The sequence below is a fragment of the Stenella coeruleoalba genome (assembly GCF_951394435.1).
Source record: "Stenella coeruleoalba genome assembly, chromosome: 8".
NCBI classification, from domain to species: Eukaryota; Metazoa; Chordata; class Mammalia; order Artiodactyla; family Delphinidae; genus Stenella; species Stenella coeruleoalba.
In genome coordinates, this window is record NC_137154.1 from 104,567,644 (window position 1) to 104,590,591 (window position 22,948).

General features: G+C 47.7%; 1 long non-coding RNA gene across 6 annotated transcripts in view; it reads left to right on the plus strand.

Moving 5' to 3' along the window:
* LOC307190091 overlaps positions 1 to 22,948 on the plus strand; it is a 287,522-nt gene that overhangs the window by 196,375 nt on the left and 68,199 nt on the right. The window lies entirely within an intron of this gene.

A 22,948-nucleotide genomic window follows, 5' to 3' on the forward strand; every position in this document is an offset into this window, starting at 1 on the left:
AAGACAGAAGGCTGCTGTCAGCCATACCACGTGGGGAGGCGGTGGGTGTTCAGGAACTAATTCATGTCTGCAGCCACGGGTAGTCCTGGTTTGCTTGTGGAGGTGCTTCAGGGACTCCATTCCTGTAGAGGGATGATTTTAGGGTAATGAGAGATTTTTCAGCAGGATAGCTATGCTGAAGAATTTTCTGCCAGATTGCTAGGTCAGAGGCAGGAGTAGGGCAGAGTGAGTGATGCAGTGACCCCGTAAGGATTGCTTTGCCCCCCTACCCCCCATGCATGGAAGGTGGCATGGTTAAGAGCCTAGAAAACAAGGCCTGGAGAGATGAAGTCTCCACCTGTAGGTGATCACTCGTCCCACCAGGAGGAGAGTGAGGTTGGCTGGGCTTTCGTACTGCAGGCTAGTGTAGTGGGCCCTGGGGCAGTTTGGCGGGGAAGAGTCCTGTGTCTGCCCCTCACTGGCTGTGTGGCCCAAGTCCTCCTAAGGATAGTGAGACTCGTGATGCCTCGTAGGGTGGGTGTGGGAGATATTGAGGGTGTGAGCGTGGTTCAAAGCCCAGACCCAGGAGCCCTGGAAACTTTTCTCACTGTGAAGACCTAGCTTTGTGTGAGCTTTCGTACTTCCGGATCCACAGCCGCTCGCCTTGGTGCCTTTGTCTGGTAGAATATCATCAGCTGTCCCGTCCCTCAGTCTCTGGCCTTGACTGTTTGACTCTCACTTGATCACTTCCTGTCCTTTGGCAGGTCCTTTATGTCACCATCCCTGCCCCCCACCCACCCATCATTGTTCTGACCTGTGACCAACTCCTAGCTTGCTAGAAAATTCTCAAGCCCCAAGCCTACATATAACATTTATAAGATAATATTGGCCAGGTTTTAAAAACTATTAACCCAATTCACATATGCTTAGACTCAGGGCTTTTACTTCTTCAGTCATAATTTGAGTCTTGGGACTGGGCTAGAGCCAGGGTTTCTGGTTCTGATCTTGTAACATTTTCCTCCTGCAGACCTGAGGTAGGAATTAGGGTGACCCTGAGTGGATTGTGAGCCAGAGCTAATCCAGGATGAATCTGAAATGAAAAGGGGTCTGTAAAAGTGATCATCTCCCCGTTCTTACTTCCAATTCACTCTGAATTTCACTCCAGTTTGGCTTTACCCTCACCACTATATTGAAATGGCTTTTGCTAAAGTCAGTAATATGTGCTCTATCTAATGGGCATCATTAAATTTTTTGGACTGTTGTATATTTCAATACAAACATATCTATTCAAAATATAAGGTATGTCTAATTATTCAAAGTTCCAGTGGCTGAGATTATCACAAGCATTAGAAAGAGAACGCATACTTTGTAACAAACGTGAGCTTAGGCACAGTTTTACATAGACTATTTTACCTTCCGGAAATCCAGAATCTCTAGAAATTATTAACATTATAAAGAGGTTGATTTTTATAAGTGTTTTCCCTCAACTTTGGCTAAACGTACCCACATTAAAATACTGACATTGTCTTTGATCCTGAAGCAGAACTCTATCGTGTATAGACTTGCTTTAAACCTTACTCAAGAATGATGTTTATGCAAAGCTCTCAGTGAGATATACACTCACATATGTCAGGAAGATAGCATTCTGAATTTTCCCATTCCCAGGTAATGTTAACCAGACTAAAAACTAAGCAGAACCAATGCTATTATATATGTCCTTTTGCTGGGAAATTTGTCAAGTAATGAGGTCACATTCAGGAAATAATCCTCAAAAATATAAATTCTTATACAAAATTTCTCTAAGTAAGCCTCTTTCAAATTCTTCAGTTGACAGCGATACTTAAAACTCTTTAACGGTAAACTCTCAGCTTGCAATGTTTTGACTTTTTCCTGAATCGTGAACACTCCTAAGTGCCGTTAAATATATTATCTTGTTTCTTCCTAAAGAACTAATGTTCTAGAAGGATCATTATCATTGCCCTCATCTGATGCAGAATTGATCCCTTCAGCTGTTTGGTTCTGGGGCGAGAGTTACCTGGATGATGAGCTCGACCACCTTTGTAGGAAAAATGTCTTCTTCCACATCTGATCTTCCCCCTTGGTCACCTCCGAGTAACATTCCAGGAAGGCAGCTGTGTCCTAGTCTTAAAGGCGTCTGTTAGAGACCTCTCTCTAGATGACGCTGAGCTTCCACTTTGAGTAGAAGAATCTAGATCAGTGCCGGGTTTGCCAGTGTATTATAAAGGATACAACGGGGGAACAGCCGAATGAAATGGAAGAGCTGCATGGGGCAAGGTGGGGAGGAGTTTCCACCCCCCAGCATGTCCACATTCCCCATCCTGGGGGCTCCACACCACTCATTTCCCCTTCCTTGTCCACATGGGGTTTTCACACCCTGACTGCTCCCTCCTGGGACACTCTGTTGCCTTCTGTGACACCACACGCTTTGGTTGGCTTCCTGCTTCTCTGGCCATTTATTCTCTGTCTCCTTTGATGGGTCTTCTCCTTCTGCCGGCCTTTTTTTTTGCGGTACGCGGGCCTCTCACTGTTGTGGCCTCTCCCGCTGCGGAGCACAGGCTCCGGACGCGCAGGCTCAGCGGCCATGGCTCACGGGCCCAGACGCTCCGCGGCATGTGGGATCTTCCCGGACCGGGGCACGAACCCGCTTCCCCTGCATCGGCAGGCGGACTCTCAGCCACTGCGCCACCAGGGAAGCCCTAAAATATTCCTAACATGGCCTCTTATGTCTTGAATGATCCCACTCCTGGTCATGTCTTGGGGCCTCTGGCTTTCTTCCGGGTTCTTGAATTTACCATGTTTCTATCCATCTCAGAGCCTTCTCCCATCCACTCCCTCGTCAGTTGTGCCCCTTTTATGCGCCTGTGTGGTGACATGGACTTTTCCTTCGTGGCTCTTATCACAATTGGCACTAAATATTTGTGAAATGATTTGTCGTCTGTTCCTCCCACCAAAATGGCCCTTAAAGCCAGACACGTGTCTCTTTTGTTCAACTGTTCATCCCTAATGCTGAGCAGTTTTTTTTACTCAGCAACTACCTCTTGAAGCACCGAATAAACCAGTGAGGGGTTGAGGGGATGGAAAGACCCTGGCATCCGGCTTTTGCCTGAACCCCAAAGTGGTTGTTCGGGTTGGTGCCTCTGGATAGAAGTGAAGCCTGTCTTTCCTCCAGATGTGGACTGTAGACTTCACAGGGGGGACTGTCTGTATTAAGGTCTTTGGGCATCCCCGAGGACAGCACTGTGTGTGCATAAGCTTGATGGCAACTCCGTGAGCCTACAGGGTGTCCAGCTTGGTTCCATGGTGAGGAGGGAGGTTGTGTCATTGCTTCACTTTGACAAGTAATGAATTGGTAGCATGATGCTATGAAAAGAGCAGAATTCAGGCTCAAGCAACAAATAAACTCGGGTCTGAATCCCAATTCACCAGCCTATTATCTTGTAAAATCAGACTAGTTATTTAACTTCTCCAAGCCTCCAGGTTGGGTACCTATGTCACTGGGTTGTTGTGAGAATTAAATGATATAATCCATGCTAAGTGCTCAGGTCAGGGTTTGGCACACAGAACTGGTTAAACGTTGCTGTTGTTGTGTTTTATTATCAGTGGTCCCAATTCTCTAATAACAAACAATTATTAGATAACGATTAATAATAAGGATTTGACCTTGGCTGGGGTGTTTCCTCGAACTGTAAGAGTATCATCTTTTTTTGGACCAGATGACCTCTGTAGTTTCTCCAGCTTTAAGATTCAGTGATTCAGGGAGCTTTGAGGATTCATGCATTCTGGAACTCTTTGAAACACTTCCATGGGAGGGGTAAGGATCATTTCTCTTTGCAGCCATGCTCAGTTAGTTGGATTGTCCTGGGAGATATGCAGGAACGACACACAGGGGAGGGGAGAGTCCTGGCCACTCTGGCTTGGTCCTGCCTGGAACCTGGTACTTGTGGGTGGGACTAGAGACAGATGTGCCATGGCAGCCCCATCGTGAACATCTTACTGGGAATGATGGCAGGAGAGGAACCAGAGAAGCAGGATGACCTGAATTTATTTTCTTGGAAAGAAGATTTTGTTGGCAAAACTCCTGCTTTGCCTCATACATGGGCAGACAGGCTAACGGAGCAGGAGTAATGGGGTTTGAGCCACTCCCTTGCTGCTGGCCAAGCCCAAGAACATCATCTCTAAGACCGTGGACCTTGGCTCCAAGTCTCACTCGCCTTCTTCAGAGGTCCTGGCTGTCCTTCTGCCCCTTTGGTGATCTGCCATTAATCTGATACATGTGGACTCTGAATCCATTTGGATGAAATATGTGGGAGGAAAAGAAAAGAATGCAGAAAAGGACAGACTTGAAGTGGGAAGAGATGGAGGATGAAGAATGGAGGTATCCCTGTGTAACAGATAGGATTCTGTCTGGTGGAGTGACAGAAAACCCCAAGTTAACAGTGATTTAAGCAAGATGAAGGTTTGTTTGTCCCACGTATGAACGTTAGGAGGCAGATTGTAGTGTATTGTGGCTCCACAATGCTCAGGACCAGACTCCTTGTATGTCCCTCTTCTGCCACCTTCAGCATGAACTTTCCAACTTGTGGTCCAGGCTGCTTGCACATACGCATTCTAGGCAGCTGGGAAAGGAAAGAGGAAAGAGGAGAGGGGGAGGGCACATGCCTTCTCTTTAACGGCACCTCCCAGACATTGAACACATTGCTTCGACTTATATCCCGCTGGCCAATACGTAGTCACATGGCCTCATGCAGCCGCAGAAAGGCTGGGAGATGTGGCTTTACTCTGAATGGCCACATGCTGGCCTAACTTTTGTGGGGTTCTATCACTGAGGAAGAAGGTGAGAACAGCCCGAAAACAAGAACAGCCCCTGTAGAGTGATGTCAGTCAGCCCCGGGCGTCGGCCCTGGAGCCGGGCAGAATCTTCATTCTACAGATGCTGTAGCTGCGCGACGCTGCCCATCTCTGAATCTCACTGCACATCAGCCTTCTCTTCTGTAAGTCGCACTAATAATAACTACTTCAGAGAATTATCACCAGAGTTAATCGTGGTGACGTTTGTTAATTGCCTGGTATGCTTCCTGGCAAGCAGTGGGAGCTTACGATAAATGTTAATGATGACCCTGTGTGTTTTGGATGGGGATACTCCCCAGGGACGTCCTTTTCCTTTGGCCCAACTGGAAATGAGATTTGTAGCTGGCTGTCATCCTTCTTGTGACCATGACCCACACCCTTCAGCAAGGCCATCATTTTCTCTTTAGATAGGTCAATCTCTTGCTTGGATTTTGAGTTCCTCTGGAAGCCAAGATCTCCTGGACAGAATGGAGCCGTGACGTTTCAAAAGTCATAGCTTACCAGAGGAAAACATCAGTGAATTCCCTCTCTAAGAGTGCTTCATTCCCTCAAACATGCCTTTAATTTAGGCTTAATAAAGCAAGTATTTAATAACTGCTTATTAAAACATATTTGTGGCTTGCGGTGTGCCTCCATTGCCATCTTCTCCTCCCCGTCCTACCTAGTGGTCAATGTTTGTGCTTCTCCAAAAAGATTTTTATTAATTGCTATTCATTGCAGGAAAAGAACATGCCAAAGGCTGCTCCTTCCACCTCTGTCCCAGCCATGCGCATACCCCAGCCCGTGCCCCTAAAATACAAGGCGTGTGGTAAACTTGCATATCTGCTGGATGGCTCTCTCTTGTGGGCTGTGCATCTGGCCCAGGTGCTGTGCCTGCAGCTGGACGGAGGCAGGGCTGGGCTCTGTGTGTTTCCTTTGCACAGGACCAGCAGTGTCAGGTGTGAGTTCTGATCCAATTGAAGGATAACTGAACGATACTTGACATTTATGCAGAGTTTTGCAATTCATAGAACATTTTCCTATGTCAGTGTAAATAACAAGGACAATGCCAACCATTTATGGAATATGTATTCTAAGTATTTCGTATACATTCTCTCTGAATTTTACCATCCAGCATGATGGGCATTATTTTATACCAGTTTTACAGATTAGTAAACTGAGGCTCAGAGAGTAGAGATGGCTTAACAAGGATGCAAGCTCAAAGGAGGCAATTCTCAAAAGAGGCAAACTTGGGGCTCAAATGATTTTCCTGATTCCACGATACCTTCTTACCTCTTAAGGGAGCAAAGTAGGAGAAAGAAGAAAAGGACAGACTGGGGCCATACAAGCACTACCTGGAAGGAAACATTTTAGAACCACAGCCGAAGAGTCCCTGCAGAAAGGTTCTACATGTTCTAAACAGCCCAGGAGCCACTCATTCTTTTGCTGTCTCCCAGGCTCCTTTTGAGCTGGGGTGAGGAGGGCAGCTGTCTCTGACGGTTACTGGCTAGGAAGGCTGGAGAGAGAGATGCTGTCTTCAGACAGGACAGCTGAAGCTCAGCACCGCTGGCAGGTGGCCACATCAGGAGGCGCTGGCGGGACACCTGATTATTATTGACAATAATGCCTTTTTTTTTTCCTGTTTCATGTTACAGTTTCCTTGGCCTCTTTCATTCTCCAATTGTTTCTCTTATGGTGAGATTCATACTTCTTAAACATCAATACATTTGCTTTTTCCTATAATTTTTATAAAACAGTTTCAAAATGCATGATCAATATTACTAGTAACATAAAAACTACTGAGTAGCATTTACTATTTCTGTTATCATTTAGATGTGCTGTGCAGTTGGGCTATTTTGTGTTTTTGATGTTCAATTGTATGGCTTGTTTTCTTTTCCTGTTTGCTTTAATTGTATTGTTTTTATATCTAAAGCACTTACTTATTTTTTAAATTTAATTTTTATTTTATCTTGGAGTATAGTTTATTTACAATGTTGTGTTAGTTTCAGGTGTACAGCTAAGTGATTCAGTTATGCATATACATATATCCACCATTTACTTATTTGAAGTACAAAATATTGAAAAACATATGCTCAGAAGATTTCACTCTCATCCATCACTTCTGCAGCCAGTTTTCTTCAGGGAACCACTTTCACTCGTGTCTGGACTCTTCTTCCAATTATTTTTGCAAATATGTGTGTGTATGTATATAAGTGTGTTTTTCACAGATACTTATCTATTGAAAAGAAGATATTCTTACTTTTTTCCTCATTAAGATAACACAGAATGTTTAATTGTTAAATCAGACTTAACATGGATCTAAGTCTTACCCAGTTCCAATTTATGTATGATACAAAGACATAGGCAAGAGTCACATTCCAGCCAAGCAGTCTTCCTTGGAAGAGGTGCCGGACCATCCATCTCTCTCCAGTGCCTTTTCTCTCTTGCAGGAGGTTGTGTTCTGCTTCATGTTTAACGGGCAAAGATTCAGCAACGAACATGGAATGTTGCTGCTTTGGCGGAGAACTGTGCAGGGTTCCCGCGTGAAGGTTAGATGATTTCCAACACCGAGGGTAGAGGGGGTGTTTCTGGAAACTCAGTGATGCCATGTGATCACTGTTTGGTCAATGCCGTTTGGAGCACTAGGTGCTCATCACTGGGTTAAGAGGTTTACAAACGCTGTCTCATTAAATTCTCACAACATTCTTGTGAAGTAAACGTTATGATCTGTTTTACAAATGAGGAAAATGAGGCTTTGAGGTTAATGCCCGAGGATGCACAGCTGATTAGCGATAGACCCAGGATTTGCCTCTAGTTAGATTCCACTGAGCATGTAACTGCTATATTCAGTGCAAATAGAGTACTTGTCACAGTGAAATACTTCGTAAAGAGCTGAGGGCCTGGAACATAGCAAGTACTCAGTTACTGGTAATTATTGTCTAAGCAACAGAGTTTTGAGCTCACTGGGGGCAGGGATGGACCATTGCATATATATGTATTTTTTCGTCTCCAAATGTACAATGCAGGACCAGACCGTAAATGCTTAACAGTCGCTGACCGACAGTGGCTTCAGAAGTAGGACCATCAGCGGAGAAGGAGCAATGTCACTTGAGTTCAGTGCTAGCTCAAGGCATGCAGTGTGGACATGTTTAGTGACAGTTGACATTCGCCTTTCCCAGAGGAGCCCAGCCTGCTTGGTTAGAGTCTCAGGCTCTCCCGGGGGTGAAAGAGCCTGGGAAAAGCCGCGAGAAGGAACAAGAAGGTCATTGCCCGCTGTAAAAGTTCTAGGATTTGGTTTCCAAAGAAAAGGGAGAGAAAATGGGCTGAGTTTTCAGACCTCAGTGCATCCAAAGGGACTTTCCTAATTCTTACAACCAGCCACTAACTGGTGAGTCAAGTATGTGGTCAGGAAGCAGGGGAGAGGCCAGTGTTTAACACCCTTTTGCGGGGAGGTGTCCAAAAATCATTCTGGTGTAATTTACTCTCAATCTTTGTAGGAAAAACTAGGGGCACTCAAAGGAACATTGCATGTTCGGGCCAGCATTTTCCAGCCTGGTTAGCAGCTCTCCCCCAGTCACAATTGCCGTCCTCTCCCTGTGATGCCTCCCTCATCCCAGGAGGCTCGGGTCCAGGTCCACCCCCCAGCCATCCAGTCCATCAGCCCGTATCGTGTTTGGTCCGCTCTTCAGCTGAGGGGACCCCTCAGGAGCCATGAGTAGCTCCCCATTAGGGCAAACTCCATTTTTGTCCAGTATGTGGACAGTGGGTCAAGCCAGAAAGCTTGGGTAACCTTGAAGCATCTGCAAGGGCGTCATCCCAGCCCAGCTCTGGGACACCCGCAAGGTCCACCTGGAAAGGACTGATGGGGCTTTGTGAACTGGCCTCCCCGTCTTCATATGCTGACAGCTAGAGGGAGTTAAAAAGATTTCTTTTGGGTTTATTTTGGGGTGGGTTTGAAAGCTCCCCTCTCTTTCTCTGTTTTTCTTTTTAGACAGCTTTGCACAAGGGGCAAGTCTCCTGCCAGAAGGCCTCGTAATGCCCCTCTTTGGGGACTGAATTTATCCGCTCAGCTGTCCCTTGTAAATTTATTCCTGTGTGAGATTTTTCCCAAACCATTCATTCCTCCGCTTAGCTCAGGCATCTGGAATGCAGGAAAAAAAATACATTTTTCTTTTTCTTTTCTTTTTTTTTTCAAGAATGTGCTTTTTGTGTGCTGGAGGGGCTGGGCTGGAGAGAAAACAAAACAAACGTGCGCCCCGATGCCCATACGCACACGGGTGTATGTGGAGGCACGGGGGCCGCTCTGGGTGGGTGGGTGGCACAAGGCCCTTGAGGCCAGCGAGGAGGTGTCTGCAACGTGGGCCTCAGGTCCCCAGCCTGGGCCGGCCGGCCAGAGAAACACCTCACTGGGTGTTTCCATGGCAACATCACAGTTTAACTGGAATGGAAAGCCTCGTGCTTCAGAGCCAGGAGCGGCTCTCCAGCTGCACGTGTGCACCAGGCAGGTCCACGGGGAGGAGGAGGGTGTTGGGAACTTTTACTTTATTTTTCCTTGAGTGATTATGGTCTCTGAGGCAGGTGAGGGCTGTGGAAGGGCTGGAGGTGACATATGTGCTTAAAGAATTTGGGTTGCCTTGGGGACAGTGAGAATTTTCCTGCAAGGCATGATCTCTGGGGAGACCCTCTGTCTGGAGCAAACAGAGAAAGGCGTGCTGGCGTGAGCAGGGCGTGAGCAGCTGGCCTGCCGGCCTCTGCACCCCCAGGATGCTTCTCCTCCCGGGGTATCCCAGCCCCTGGGGATGGTTGAAAATGTATCAGCAATGGCAGAAGAGTCAGGACAGGAGTTTGCCCCATTTCCTGGAAAGGAGCCCAGTGCCTTGGAGCAAAGAGGGTCTGCAGTGAGCATTAAGCACAGGAGGTTAGAGGTCCGGGCTGTGTGCTTCTCCAGCCGCAGGCAGATGGACACCTGTGCCGCAGTTCTGGGTTCCTGTCCATGCCCGCAGCATTTTGTGAGGGCTTCTGTCGAGAACAGCTGCACGGGAGCACAGAGGTCCCTACCCCACCCAGAATCTCAGTTTTCCCTTAGGGGCTGGCAGACGCGTTTTAGAATCAATGAGCCTCTACTCCATCTTTTTTTCTGCCTGTAGAATATATGTGCCATTTGGATGCAGGTGCCACTTGTATCCCTGCAGCACGGGGTAAGATTGGGGGGCTTGCAGTGCTGTGCTGACTTTTCTCACATTCTCAAGGGCCTGCCACCAGTCTGGGAGGCTGAGCTAATTTGCATGGTTATGGTTTTAGGGAGGGATCCCTTCTTCTGTTGTGTGCTGGGAGACCCCCCTCCCCTTTATCTGCAGCTGGGTTGATGGGGCTCAAATGACTGTATGCCGTGTCCAGGAAGAGGCAAAAGAGAAATGGAAGAGGAAGCCTCTGTCTTTAGGGAGATGGTGGCCTGATGGGGAGTGTGGGAGGACCTGGGGGGCCACACCAGACTGGAGGGCAAATCAGAGAGGGGCAAGGCCCAGGCTTCTCAAGCCTCAAGGTGCATGAGAAGCAGCTGGTCAATGTGGACGTGTTGAGGTTCGGCCTTTCTGACAAGCTCCAAGGTGATGCCAATGTTGCTGGTCCATTGGCTGCGCAAAGGCTAGAATACTCATCCCATGGGGGCAGGAAGGGGGTTTTGCATGGTGGAGAATGGAAGGATATTCTCAATATGACTTTCCTGCCATTGTCCACTGGCAGGGTGGTAGCTTTTCTTTTGCAAGCCCATCTTTCCTGGTCTTGTCCTCCCACAAACACTAAGCAAAATCTCACAATTCAAACACCAGTTGTCAGTGTCACTGTGCCACTCCTTGGAATGAATGAGTTTAGGGGCAACTGTAGTTGTTTCTGGAATTGCAATATCACTTAATGGCTAAGGGTTCAGCCCTTGACGTCAGACAGACCTGGATTTGAATCCTGGCTCCACCACTTCCATAGCTATGCACTCTTGGAGAAGCTGCCTGTTCTCTGTACACTTAATTTCCTCAACTGTGAGGACTAAATGTAAGAATGCGTGTGAAGCACCCGATTTATACTAGCGATCACCATGACTGGTTGCTCAGTTATTGATACATGTCAGGAGTTAGGAGCTGGGCATGAGGGAGGGAGACGCAAGAGGGAAGAGATATGGGAACATATGTACATGTATAACTGAGTCACTTTGTTATAAAGCAGAAACTAACACACCACTGTAAAGCAATTATACTTCAATAAAGATGTAAAAAAAAAAAGTTACGAGCTGGAGACCCACAGGCTATATCTACCCTTTCCCCAGACCCAGATGGGTTTTGTTTGGCCCGTGCAGTATTTTAAATAACATTGACTTAGTTGCCAACATCTTAAAATTGGGAAATTTCACCTAAAAATTGGAATTTGGGGCTTATGTTGAAAAATCATTAGCTCTGACAAACCTGGCGCCAATTTCTTGCATGGGAACAGTCGCCTAGTGGCGGGGCTGAGTGGGGGCTGGCAACTCTCCACGGGGTCCGTGCCTCCAGCTCACTGCCGTCAGCCCCGTCCTCTCGTTTGCATTATCTCCTCCCTGTGGCCACGTGCCCTTGGGTCCCCAACCCTGTAGGGTCCCTTCTGACTCTAGAATTCTAGTTACTTTGGCTCACTGATGTGTAATAGGGGCTTCTGGAACTCAGCAAGTTAAGGGGTACCTTGCCAATGGCACACCTACTGCTGAAATGAAAGAACTCTGGGGGCCTCTTCTTTGCCATCCAACAGAGCGGCCGCCTTTATTGCTGTCAGGAGTACCTCGGGGCCAGAACCGTCTGGCTCTAGAAAGCCTCCTTCATCCATCACTGACCCCTGGTCATCCCAGTAGCCTGTCTTCCTTGTCTCTCCCCAGAGTCTAAAGTGCTCTGACCTTGGCCTTGCAGTTTGCGTATGTGCTTCTCTTGCCCCGGTGCTGACGTCTGGGTGATATGTGAGCATCCTCACGCTCCCGTTGGACTCTTGCTTTTTTTGCGTCTCCAGAGCTGCCTGGACCCAGTGCCTGTGAACTTTGCTCCTGGAGTTAACGGCAGTGCTAGACTCTGCTGCCGGCCGTGGCCCAGAAGTACTCCTGGTGCCCGTGTGGGAAGGGCCGTGATGGGAAGGAGGCTTCTGGTTTGCTCTTTCTCTTAATCTCCCAGCTTTGACTGTTTTACGGGCCGGAGGTGGAACTACATGGCAGAGAGGGGGTGAAGGCACAGAATGAAGATAAAAGCCCTGAGCCTTTGACTCTTTCCTTCATGGGCTCTTCTGTGGACCCACAAGTTCATGGAAATTCCGTGAGCGCTGAGGCCTAGGCAAGTCCCATTAAGCACATGAGCCCTGGGGAGGCACTGGCCTGGGTGCGAGGGCTTCCCAGGGCCTCTTGGCTGTTTCTGTGGGTGGATGGTCTTCTCTGATCCTTCGTGAATAGCCCTGCCTGAGTTCTGCCCTCTTCCCCACAGCTTCCACCCTCGGAGTAGGGGATTTCGGGAGTGCCGTGGCTATTGGCTCTGTGAACAGTGAGAAGGAGGGTGGCCGCCCTTTGGAAAGGTGACTGAGGACTCTATTTACCAAATTCTCCAACTTTGGGGACACATGCTCCATGAATGTTAGTTCGTAGGTTTGTGAGTGGCGGTGGATTAGGGACTTGATGAACGAGCTTCGACGCTGTTGCCATAAGCTCTAGAAAGCTTGCTAGTCAAGTCCCTTCAACCAGCTTACCAGGAGAGCCAGAAAAATCAAATTTATTTTCTAGAATATGGAGCACCTTTAGAGAATCTGCTCACGTTCAGTGATGTAAAGACAGTCGCCTGGAGCAGAGGCCGGGGTACATCCCCTGCACGTCTGGGCATGAGCGGCCTTTTCCTCTCCAAGTGTCCAGCTGTCCAGACTCGTGCAGACATGCCTCCCGGGGGCTGATGGGATTTAAACCCGGTGGCCCGAGGCTGACCCAGAAAGAGGCTGCTCGGCCCCCCTGCATCTCTCACGGCCCCATCTGCCTGAGTCTGTTCCCCACGGAGGCCAGGTTCCTTCACAGCAGGTCACCTGAGGCTGTGTCCTTTTCCACCGCAAATCTGCAGCAGCAGCACCTGGAGCTCTGCAAATGCGGATCCACTGAGTCAGAGCCTGGAAGGGGCCGGAATGGCACTGCTAACAAGCGCCCCAGTGACTCTGAGCTTCAGAACCACCAGACCCACACGTGGACTTCACAAACTCACACAGAGAATGTTTCTCATTCCTCCACTTAAAACAGTCTTTCATAGTGTCTCTGCTTAGAGTGGAGAACTTCCAGGAACCTAGTGCCAAGCCCCAGAGGGGACAGGCTGTGAGCTCCCTAAGCATCCCGTGCAGCCGCAGGTCCGCCATGCAGGGCCTCGTTACCTGGGACGCCTGCTGCAAGGGAGCGTCTATAACCAGCTCTAGATATCCTTCCCGTTAGGCACCAACTGCTTTCTTTAAAGGCTTGACCTGAATGTCCCCTGGTTCCAAGTGGAATGCATTTTCACTTAAAACCATCAAATGTTGGCTCTGAAGGGAATTTAGAGATCTCTTCCAGAGCCCCCATTATTATAAATGAGAAATTATAGGTTGGAAACAGACAGAAAATGCTACGATGATATATCCCTGAATCCCCATTCAAGGAGTTTCATGGAGAGAGGGACTTAGGAGGAGAGCAATCAACTAGGAACAAAATCATTCTCCCTAGTGGCTGTATCAATTTACATTCCCACCAACAGTGCAAGAGGGTTCCCTTTTCTCCACACCCTCTCCAGCATTTATTGTTTCTAGATTTTTTGATGATAGCCATTCTGACTGGTGTGAGGTGATACCTCATAGTAGTTTTGATTTGCATTTCTCTAATGATTAATGATGTTGAGCATTCTTTCATGTGTTTGTTGGCAGTCTGTATATCTTCTTTGGAGAAATGTCTATTTAGGTCTTCTGCCCACTATTGGGCATATACCCTGAGAAAACCATAATTCAAAAAGAGTCATGTACCAAAATGTTCATTGCAGCTCTATTTACAATAGCCAGGACATGGAAGCAACCTAAGTGTCCATCATCGGATGAATGGATAAAGAAGATGTGGCACATATATACAATGGAATATTACTCAGCCATAAAAAGAAACGAAATTGAGTTATTTGTAGTGAGGTGGATGGACCTAGAGTCTGTCATACAGAGTGAAGTAAGTCAGAAAGAGAAAAACAAATACCATATGCTAACACGTATATATGGAATCTAAGGGAAAAAAAAAAGGTCATGAAGAACGTAGGGGTAAGATGGGAATAAAGACACAGACCTACTAGAGAATGGACTTGAAGATATGGGGAGGGGGAAGGGTAAGCTGTGACAAAGCGAGAGAGAGGCGTGGACATATATACACTACCAAACGTAAAATAGATAGCTAGTGGGAAGCAGCCGCATGGCACAGGGAGATCAGCTCGGTGCTTTGTGACCACCTAGAGGGGTGGGATAGGGAAGGTGGGAGGGAGGGAGACGCGAGAGGGAAGAGATATGGGAACATATGTATATGTATAACTGATTCACTTTGTTATAAAGCAGAAACTAACACACCATTGTAAAGCAATTATACTCCAATAAAGATGTTAAAAAAAAAAAACATTCTCCCCAAATCCAGCCGTTGCCTGGGGAGAGATGACCTCTAGTTTCCTGAGAAGCCCTTTTAAAGGGGAGATGGCCGCCAGGCAGGGATTCGGAAACTTGTCCTTCCCAGGCTTTCCTGTCGGCTCAGAGAGGACAACTCGCCTGGCTCTCCCCTGCCCGAGCAGACTCTTCATCCAGACGCGCTCCAGCCCCTAACTTGCGTGCGGTACGGTTTATTCCGCAAACAGTAAAGCACCAGTTGTGTGCTGAGCTCTACTGTAGGCCCTGGGATGTGCCATTAACAGGAGAGATGGACGCTACTTTCACCGAGCTTACACGCTCATTCTAGACTTCCTCGGTTCAGTTTCTGTATTTTTAACTGTCCAGTGCCTGCCTTGGGAGAACATTTTGATGCTTGGATTTTTGATAAGGAATAATTCACTCATTTTCTCATTCTGAGGTATTCACAGGCAGGACTGCAGTGTCAGGCCTTCAGTGCACCCAGTGGGCCAAGTGCTGCTTCAGGTGCTGGCGATTCGAATGTGGACAAGGCAGACACGGTCCCTCTCTCCTTCTCGCAAGGAGCTTGCAGTCAGGTGTAGAGAGACGGGAGATCAATAGATAAAGAGCAGGGTAATTATGGCGGTGAGTGCTTGGGTGATAGGACAGGGAGTGACTGGGAGGAACGGGTGACAAAAGGGGTTGCATCTGAACGGAGATCTGAATGAGAAAAGGAGCGTGTGCAGAAGTAGGACAGAGAACAGCACATACAAAGGCCGGAGCAGAGAGAAGGGGAGAGGCAGGGGGCTGGACCACGCGGACCACAGGGGGCCTTGCTGGCGGAGGTTGGGGTTTAAGCTACAGGGACGTGATCTGATTCACATTGTTAAGCGGTCCTCTAGTTGTATTGAAGAGAAAGGAGGTGGTGAGGTGAGGAGGAAGGCGGGAAGTCTGTCGGGAGGCACTGCAGTCACGCAGGCAGGAGACGACAGAGGCAGGAGTGGAGGTGGAGAGCTGGCGTCAGGCAGGATGTGTTTTGGGGGAACAGATGGAAAGATTTGAGACTTGAGGGCTTCTTGCGTGAGAACCCTTTGAAAAGCACGAAATATGTAAGGGAAGATTAGAATTTTCTAGAGTCACTTTGTGAGCTTCAGAAGGGCGGGTGCCGTGTCTATTGTATGCACCCCTGTGTACAGTACAGGCTCACAAGTAGATGCGTGGCAAACATTTCCTGAATGAGGAAGTGAGAGGAGTGGTGATCAATGTGGACGTTTCCTTTTTAAAAGCGAGATTAAATTAACCCAGAAGAACTAGCATAAAATGAAGTACATGTATCTTAACGTGTTCTCCTTGATGAGTTTCACTCTGGTTTTCGGTGGCCATGTTACCAAGTTGTGGCTCGTGTTTCAAGCTATTTCTCTTCTCTGCCCATGACCGGACTAAAATGTGACCTCTCGAGTCGTGGTGGATGGGGCTTCTGGTGTGGAGCCATTGGAGCCCTCCGGTCACTGATCATTAATTAAGAGGGCATCGTGAGCACAGCTGGGGTCCCAGCATCTCCACGCTCCGGCCGAGGGCATCCCATGAATGAAGACAGGAAGGAGTTCCTGAGTTAGCTATTAATCCAGTTTGGACTGAAGGTTTCTAGGAAGAGCAAAGGGCTACAGTGGGTCTCCAGCTGTCTGGATAGAGCAGAGATCTGGGCTGGAGAAAGGGGCCAGAGAGGACTTAAACCAAGGGAAGGTTGGTGCATACTGGAGAAAAATGACTCAAAACTAGGCAGTGGGGAAAAGAGATGCTGGGCGTTCCCCCAGCGCTGTGCGCAGCGCACTCCCTTGAACAGCGCTCCACCGCCTTGACTGTTTCTCAGCTCTGATGGGGCAGGGGTTAGCCAATAGATTTTTGTTTGGTAGAGATGCAAATAATTGCTGTTGGAGGGAAAGATAACCACAAAGGTTATTATGGTTTGTGACCATGTGAGACATTAGCCAGTTTAGGTTTTAACCTAGTGATCTTATCCTAACGTTTCTTTATTCGACTGCCTATAAAAAAATCAAACTTTTCAAATTGTCATTTGCAGCAGTTTGAGAGTCTTACCGCTCCCCTCATTGCTTGAAGGATTGTATAAACTCTGTGCCGCGTCTTCATTTTATATTGCACGAGAGTCATCATGTCACCTCTTTGAAAATGGCCTTTGTGTCATCTCTTCTTCTGAAGCTGTATCATTTCCTGCCCTCACCCAGTACCCCCTCCTCTCCCTGCCCCTTCCTAGGCAAGGAGGTGGGTGCGACAGCGTGCCTGTGTGTTCACCGTGTGTGGAGGGAGGTGGTGTTTAAACACGGCACTGAGGATACAAACACGTGGTAGACAATCCGTTTAGGTTTCCATTTGCCAAGTTGTTCCAGGGTCCGGGGTTGCCAACTCGGGAACCAGTGACTCATTCTGAATGGAAACCCTGTACAGCAAAGTGAGGCTCCATTCTACCCCCGACTGGGCTGCCGTGACCCCACCTACCCGGCACTGCCTTCCCCCTTTTCATGTGCCCATGGGAACCTGGACTTTACCTCCATAGGGGTTTCCTCATCAGACCTTGCAAAGTTGCCAGGTGAGGTGGAGGGAAAACAAAGGTGGCCTTGAAGCCCCAGGAGCTGGCCTCACATCCTGACGCTCCTAGGGTGTGCAAAGGGCTGAGCCGAGGGGCAGGTTGAGGTGAAGCAGGAACAGTCTGCAGCTTGTCAGGAAAGGAGCAAGAGGGTAAGTCCACGTTAGCGTTGACTGCCCTTGGGCAGCCTGTGACTGCACAGTTGCCTTGTAAAACGGCGTGGAGAAGCCGTGTCTGTGGAAGTGGCAGATGTCTGGGGACCAGGAGTCCTCCCACACCTGGCAAAGCCACGAGCAGCGCAGCGTGGAGGGTGCAGGAGCCGTGGGTGGCGATGGGGGTGGGGAGGGAGAAGAGAGCAGGCAGGGCATAACCCCGTCACCCTCATCTGTGTCCCATCTGGTGCATTTTGCCTCCCCTTCCACGTGCTGTGTCAGGATGGCAATGACAGGTCATTCTTTGTTCCAGGTGAAGTATGAAGTACTTCACATACATCACTCAATCTTCACAGCCGCCTCATGGAATAAGTATTATTATTATTATCACAGAAGAGATCACTGAGCTCAGAGAGGTTGAGCAATTTGCCTACAGTCACACAGCAGGCAAGGGGCAGAGATAGGACTCGAGCCCTGGTCTGTTTGGCTCCCCAGCACCTTATTACTATGTTATACTTGACCCTTCGGGTTAGATTGCGAACTGGGTTGTGAAAAAAGGTCAATAAGGAGATGGAGTAACTGCCAAGTTCTTCCCTCTGACAGGATGGAATTTGCGGTGCGACAGTGAGCTTAACGAGAGCACAAGCGCAGGCCTTACACTGCTTTATGTGCCCTCAGACTCCAGAAGTGTGAGGCGTGCACGGAGAGGACAAAAGCGATATTACTGCTGTGAACTTTCATTAGGAGGGATAGAGTTCTGTTACGGGTTTGGAAAAAATCCATCCTCTCAAGAGACTACATAATGCTCAAAACAGCTTTAGAAATTCTCTTTGGAAATTGCTCTCTGAGCCGCAGCCACATAAATATATTTTTATATACATCCTCAATCATGGCAAGCCTGAGTCCTTGGAGGCTAGCTTTAAATGTTCTAGAAATCCAAAGGCCATTCTGAGCCAAATTTGGTGAAGGAGGTGAAGGGCCAATGTCAAATCTTCAGTTTTGTTTCCAAACAAGCTGGTGTTGGGATAAAGCAGCTCTTCCGATGGGCTCTGAAGACGCATGGATGCGAGAGGAATTTTAACGAGGTTTGAGCAGAAGCCTGTATGTTTTGCTCCTGGCCTGCTCGCCAGCCACGTGTGAAACTGCGTCCTGCTCACCCTCTGTCCCCGTCACCTGGTTTCCTTGCGGCCAACACGTGTCACCTGCCCGAGGCCTTCGCCCACATGGTCATCTAGGACTCTCTTCTTCCGGGCTTGTGTGTCCAGCCTGAGCTTCAGTGTCATTTCCACGGCGTGACCTCACCTGTCATTCCCTCCGTGGCGCCCTTTCTCTTTGCGATTGTGATGACAGCTCCAGGGTGTTTTTACTTGTAAAAGCACCTTGGCTTTGACACCACCCACGAGCCCCACGGTGGCAGGCAGTCTTTTGTTTTGCTCACCACTGTGCCCTCAGCATCCAGCACGAGGCCTATTTTTGACACTCGGGAAAAGAATAAGTAAACAGGAGCCTCCAAGTCACCCTAAGTTACCAAGCTGCTGCTCTGCCTGCCTCTGAAGGGCTCCACCCACAGCCACGGGACTCCTTCCTCTTCGTGCTTCTTGAAAGACGCTCCTCAGGCTGTTTTTACCTGTCTTTTCTTTTCAGGCTAAATTTCATCTTCTGCCCCCCTCTCTGGAGAGCTCCACCCAAAGTTTCCAAGAGTCCCATGCTCCTTTCTACCCACCTGCTCTCTGGGCACCGGGAACCCATCTCGAGGACTCGAGCCATCTTCTCTTCTCTTGTTCCTCTTCCTGTGCTTTTTCTCTGGAATGTTCTAAATTCTGTCCATTCTCCTGAAAAGAACCTGTAAAGTGGTCTTCACCTTCTCCGTCTCTTCTTCCATGTTCAACTTGGCGCCAAGAGAACTTAACTCTGCTTATGGGATGTCACTGGCATCTTGAATTCCTTATCTATTCTGATGAGAAAATTCCAGGGTCAGCCCTCACTATTTTTCTTTCTTTTTTAAAAAAAAGATTTATTTATTTATTTACTTCTGGCTGCGTCAGGTCTTAGTTGTGGCACACGGGATCTTTCACTGCGGTGCGCAGGCTTCTCTCTAGCTGTGGCTTGCGAGCTCCTGAGCGTGCAGGCTCAGTAGTTGTGGCGTGTGGGCTTAGTTGCCCCGAGGCACGTGGGATCTTAGTTCCCCGACCAGGGATCGAACCTGCATCCCCTGCATTGGAAGGCGGATTCTTAACCACTGGACCAGCAGGGAAGTCCCAGTCCTCATTATTTTTCATTTGGACGATTGGAACAGCCTCAGAACCTGCTCCCACCCCTAGGCAGCTGTCAAACTTTCCCTCAACCTGGTAGTTCTTGTTGAAACAGCCATCTAAGTGCCATGATGACCCTCCATTGTCTAAAGAGTAAAGCCCACACTCTGGCTTTATCCACCATTGCACCCTTCACTGTTTTCAGCCCGGGTATTCTCAAAGTGTGGTCCCTGGATCTGCAGCACCACATCATCTGGGAGCCTGAGAGAAATGCAAATCCTTGGGCACCACCCCAGACCCACTGAATCAGAAACTCCTGAAGGGGGGCCAGGGGAGCACGCCGTGTTCTCCTCAGTCCTCCGGGTGACCCTAACGCTCACTGGAGTTTGAGGACCTCTGCTCTAGCTGTGTCTGGTTTGTCATTTATCTCTGAGAATTACCATCATTTTGGGGCCTCTGTGCCCTTGCTTGTACTTTTTCATCCGAGTGGAAGGATTTGCCTTCTTCACACCATCCCACACTCTATGCTTCTTCCACCCGTCAAGTTCCTGTTCGTGATTCCAGGTCCTGCCTGAATGTTACTCCTCTGTGAAGTGTTCCCTGATTCTCAGTCAGAATAAATGGCTCTCACCTTTGAATTTTCACTGACTGTGCCCCTGAAGTCTTGAGAAGCATTTGCTTCTGCCTTGTTAATTGTTTGTCTTCCCCACTGGGCTGTGAGCTCCCAGAGGTCAGTGTTGGTGATGTTTTTGTCCCAGTAGCCATGGCCTCCCATGTAATAAGCATTTTCTGAGTTGACTTCGGTCAGTGTCCTATTTCATATGCCTTGTCAGGAAAGGGTGAGGTTTGTCTTGGCTAGAGAACCAGGCCAGAGACCAATAGCATCCCACCCCTCCAGGAACCTGATGTCCCAAGTTAGCTGCTCTGTGGCTCCTCCCATGCAATTGGGTCACCCAGAGTTGGGTAGCTTGATTTTGGAGACATACCTGCAATGGCTGGAAGCCTCTTTCTCAAAGATAGGATATCTGGCGTGAACAGAACAGAGGGCAGATCATCAGATGGTCAGAAAGCTGGTGATAGGAATGACTCAGGACTCCAAGCCCACTTACCTATGCTAACAAAACAAGTGGAGACTGTCATACCCCCCATCCCTCAGTAAAGAAACAAAGGGCGGCAGCTTTTTGATCTACCAGGTCAGCCAATTGTTACTGGTGTGGACATGGCAAAGCACTTTTAATTATGAGGCCATTAACTAACATTCGATCTTTTCCCTCTGCTTGTAATGAGCTGAATTGTGTCTCCTAAACATCCGTATGTTGGAACCCTAACCTCCAGTGTGACTATTTGGAGATGGGGCTTTTACAAAGGTAATTAAGGTTAAATGAGATCATAAGGGTGTGGCCCTAATCCCCATAGGACTGTGTCCGTATTAGAAGAGGAGGAGACACCAGGGATGCCCCCCAAACAGAGAGAAGGACAAACAGATGAGAGGACACAGCAAGATGGCCATCTGCAAGCCAAGGAGAGAGGCCTCAGGAGAAGCCAACCCTGCCACACCTGGGTCTTGGACTTCCAGCCTCCAGAGCTGTGAGAGATAGATGTTTATTGTTTAAGCGGTCCAGTCTGTGATATTTTGTTATGGCAGCCCTAGCTGACTAGTACACTGCTGCTTTCGTTTTTTTTCTCCATCCTTTTCTTTTCCCGACTCTTATATTCCCACCTACTCAATCTCTATCTTTCATTATTTGATTTTCTTTATTTCCTCATAAAAACAACAACAAACATAACCAAAGAGCATAAACTAATTCAGAGACTGTGGTTTCAAATTTTATTGGGTAGCTCAGAGTCAGCAGACTGGAAGTTTTGGTTTCCCTGGTATCAAATCTTTCATCTGAAATCATGTGTGCCATTAGAGCTTTAATATATATGTATGCAAACGCCGATAAATATATATATATATATATATATATATATATATATATATATATATATGTGCTCACAATTACATGTCACTTTGGTGAGTCTTGTGGGTCCACCTTTCCTGATATGATTCTGGGCTTTCACTCAGGTCTAATGTGACTGGAGACTAAAGGATTAAAGAATTTAAGTGAATTCAACCCTCCCCAACTTAAGTGAGGGGCATGTTTCTCAATTCTGTCTCCTATATCCTCCTCCACCCAAGATCCTCAAGTCCCAGAAAATAGTCTAAGAAGGGAAATCCTTTGCAGTGCCTTTAACATGACTATTTCAGTGATCTCTGGAATAGATACTGCTTGTTACATAAGTGGGAAAAGTGCAAGGATACATGCAACCAAGATGGAATTATTTTAGAATGGAGAGGAGATACAATTAGCCAATTGCTAATTTTTTCCTGGTGTATGCTAGGGCTAGAGATGACATACTGGCCCACTAGAATAACTGAGCAAAGAAACAATAATGATGAGGACAATCACAGTTTAAGAAATTTCCACCTTGCCTTATATAGTTTTGTCATTTATAGATGATACTATGAAAGTCCTGAGGAATTAATATTATTGATTCAATTTTACAGATGAGGAGAAAGCAAGATCAGGGGAGGTATGGGATTTGCCCAACGTAGCACGTAATTGGCAACTGTCACTACAAGAACATGAACATCCAAGTGTGATACATCTTCCACTGGGATCTGTAAGGGCTTTGACTTTAAACTATTCCTTCTTTCTTCCTCATTCTTTACCTCCTTACCTTCTGGGATGCCAATTTCATGTATGTTAGGCTCTTTGTATTCTGCATATCTCACACTTTGGTCTGCCCTTCAGTATTTTTTTTTTTCTCTTCACATGTCTTCAGGTTCACCAGCTTGACTTCTGCTGTTAAAAACATCCAATGAATCCTTACTTTCACGTGTTGCCATCCTAGAATGTCCACTTGCTTCTTTTGTGGATAGATTCCAGTTCTCTGTTGAAATTCTTCATCTTTTCAGCCATCTTTTTTGCACACCGTTTTCTCTTAAATATTTGTGGTAGTTATCTTCAAGGTCCTTCTCTGCTAAGTCTAACCTTTGGATATTTTGTGGATCTGCTTTATTGTCTATTTTTTTTCTCTTGATTATTGGTCACATTTTCCTACTTCCTGTCATGTCTCATTATTTATGGTTGTTTGCCAGATGTTTTGTATAAAAGAATTGAGAGTGAAGTTAAGGTTACTTCCCCCGAGGAAGGCTTTGCCCTTTCCCCAGAGGGGCAGGCAGTGTAAGGGGCTCATCACCTCGATGCCACGAGAACGTAGACTGGGTCGTGCCTGGGTTGCAGTTAGACTCAGTTCTCTCTGGCTCCAAATGTCTTGGGGTGAGACCTGGTGCGTGTTTGTCCCAGGCCCCTTCCTCTAGGGGACTTTGTCTCCGAAGAAATGTGAGGCTGAGGGAGGTCCGATTCTTGGTCAAACCCCTATCTGGACGAAGTTCCCCTGGGCTTTGGATTGAGATCCTGCTCTGCCTCTGTCACCTC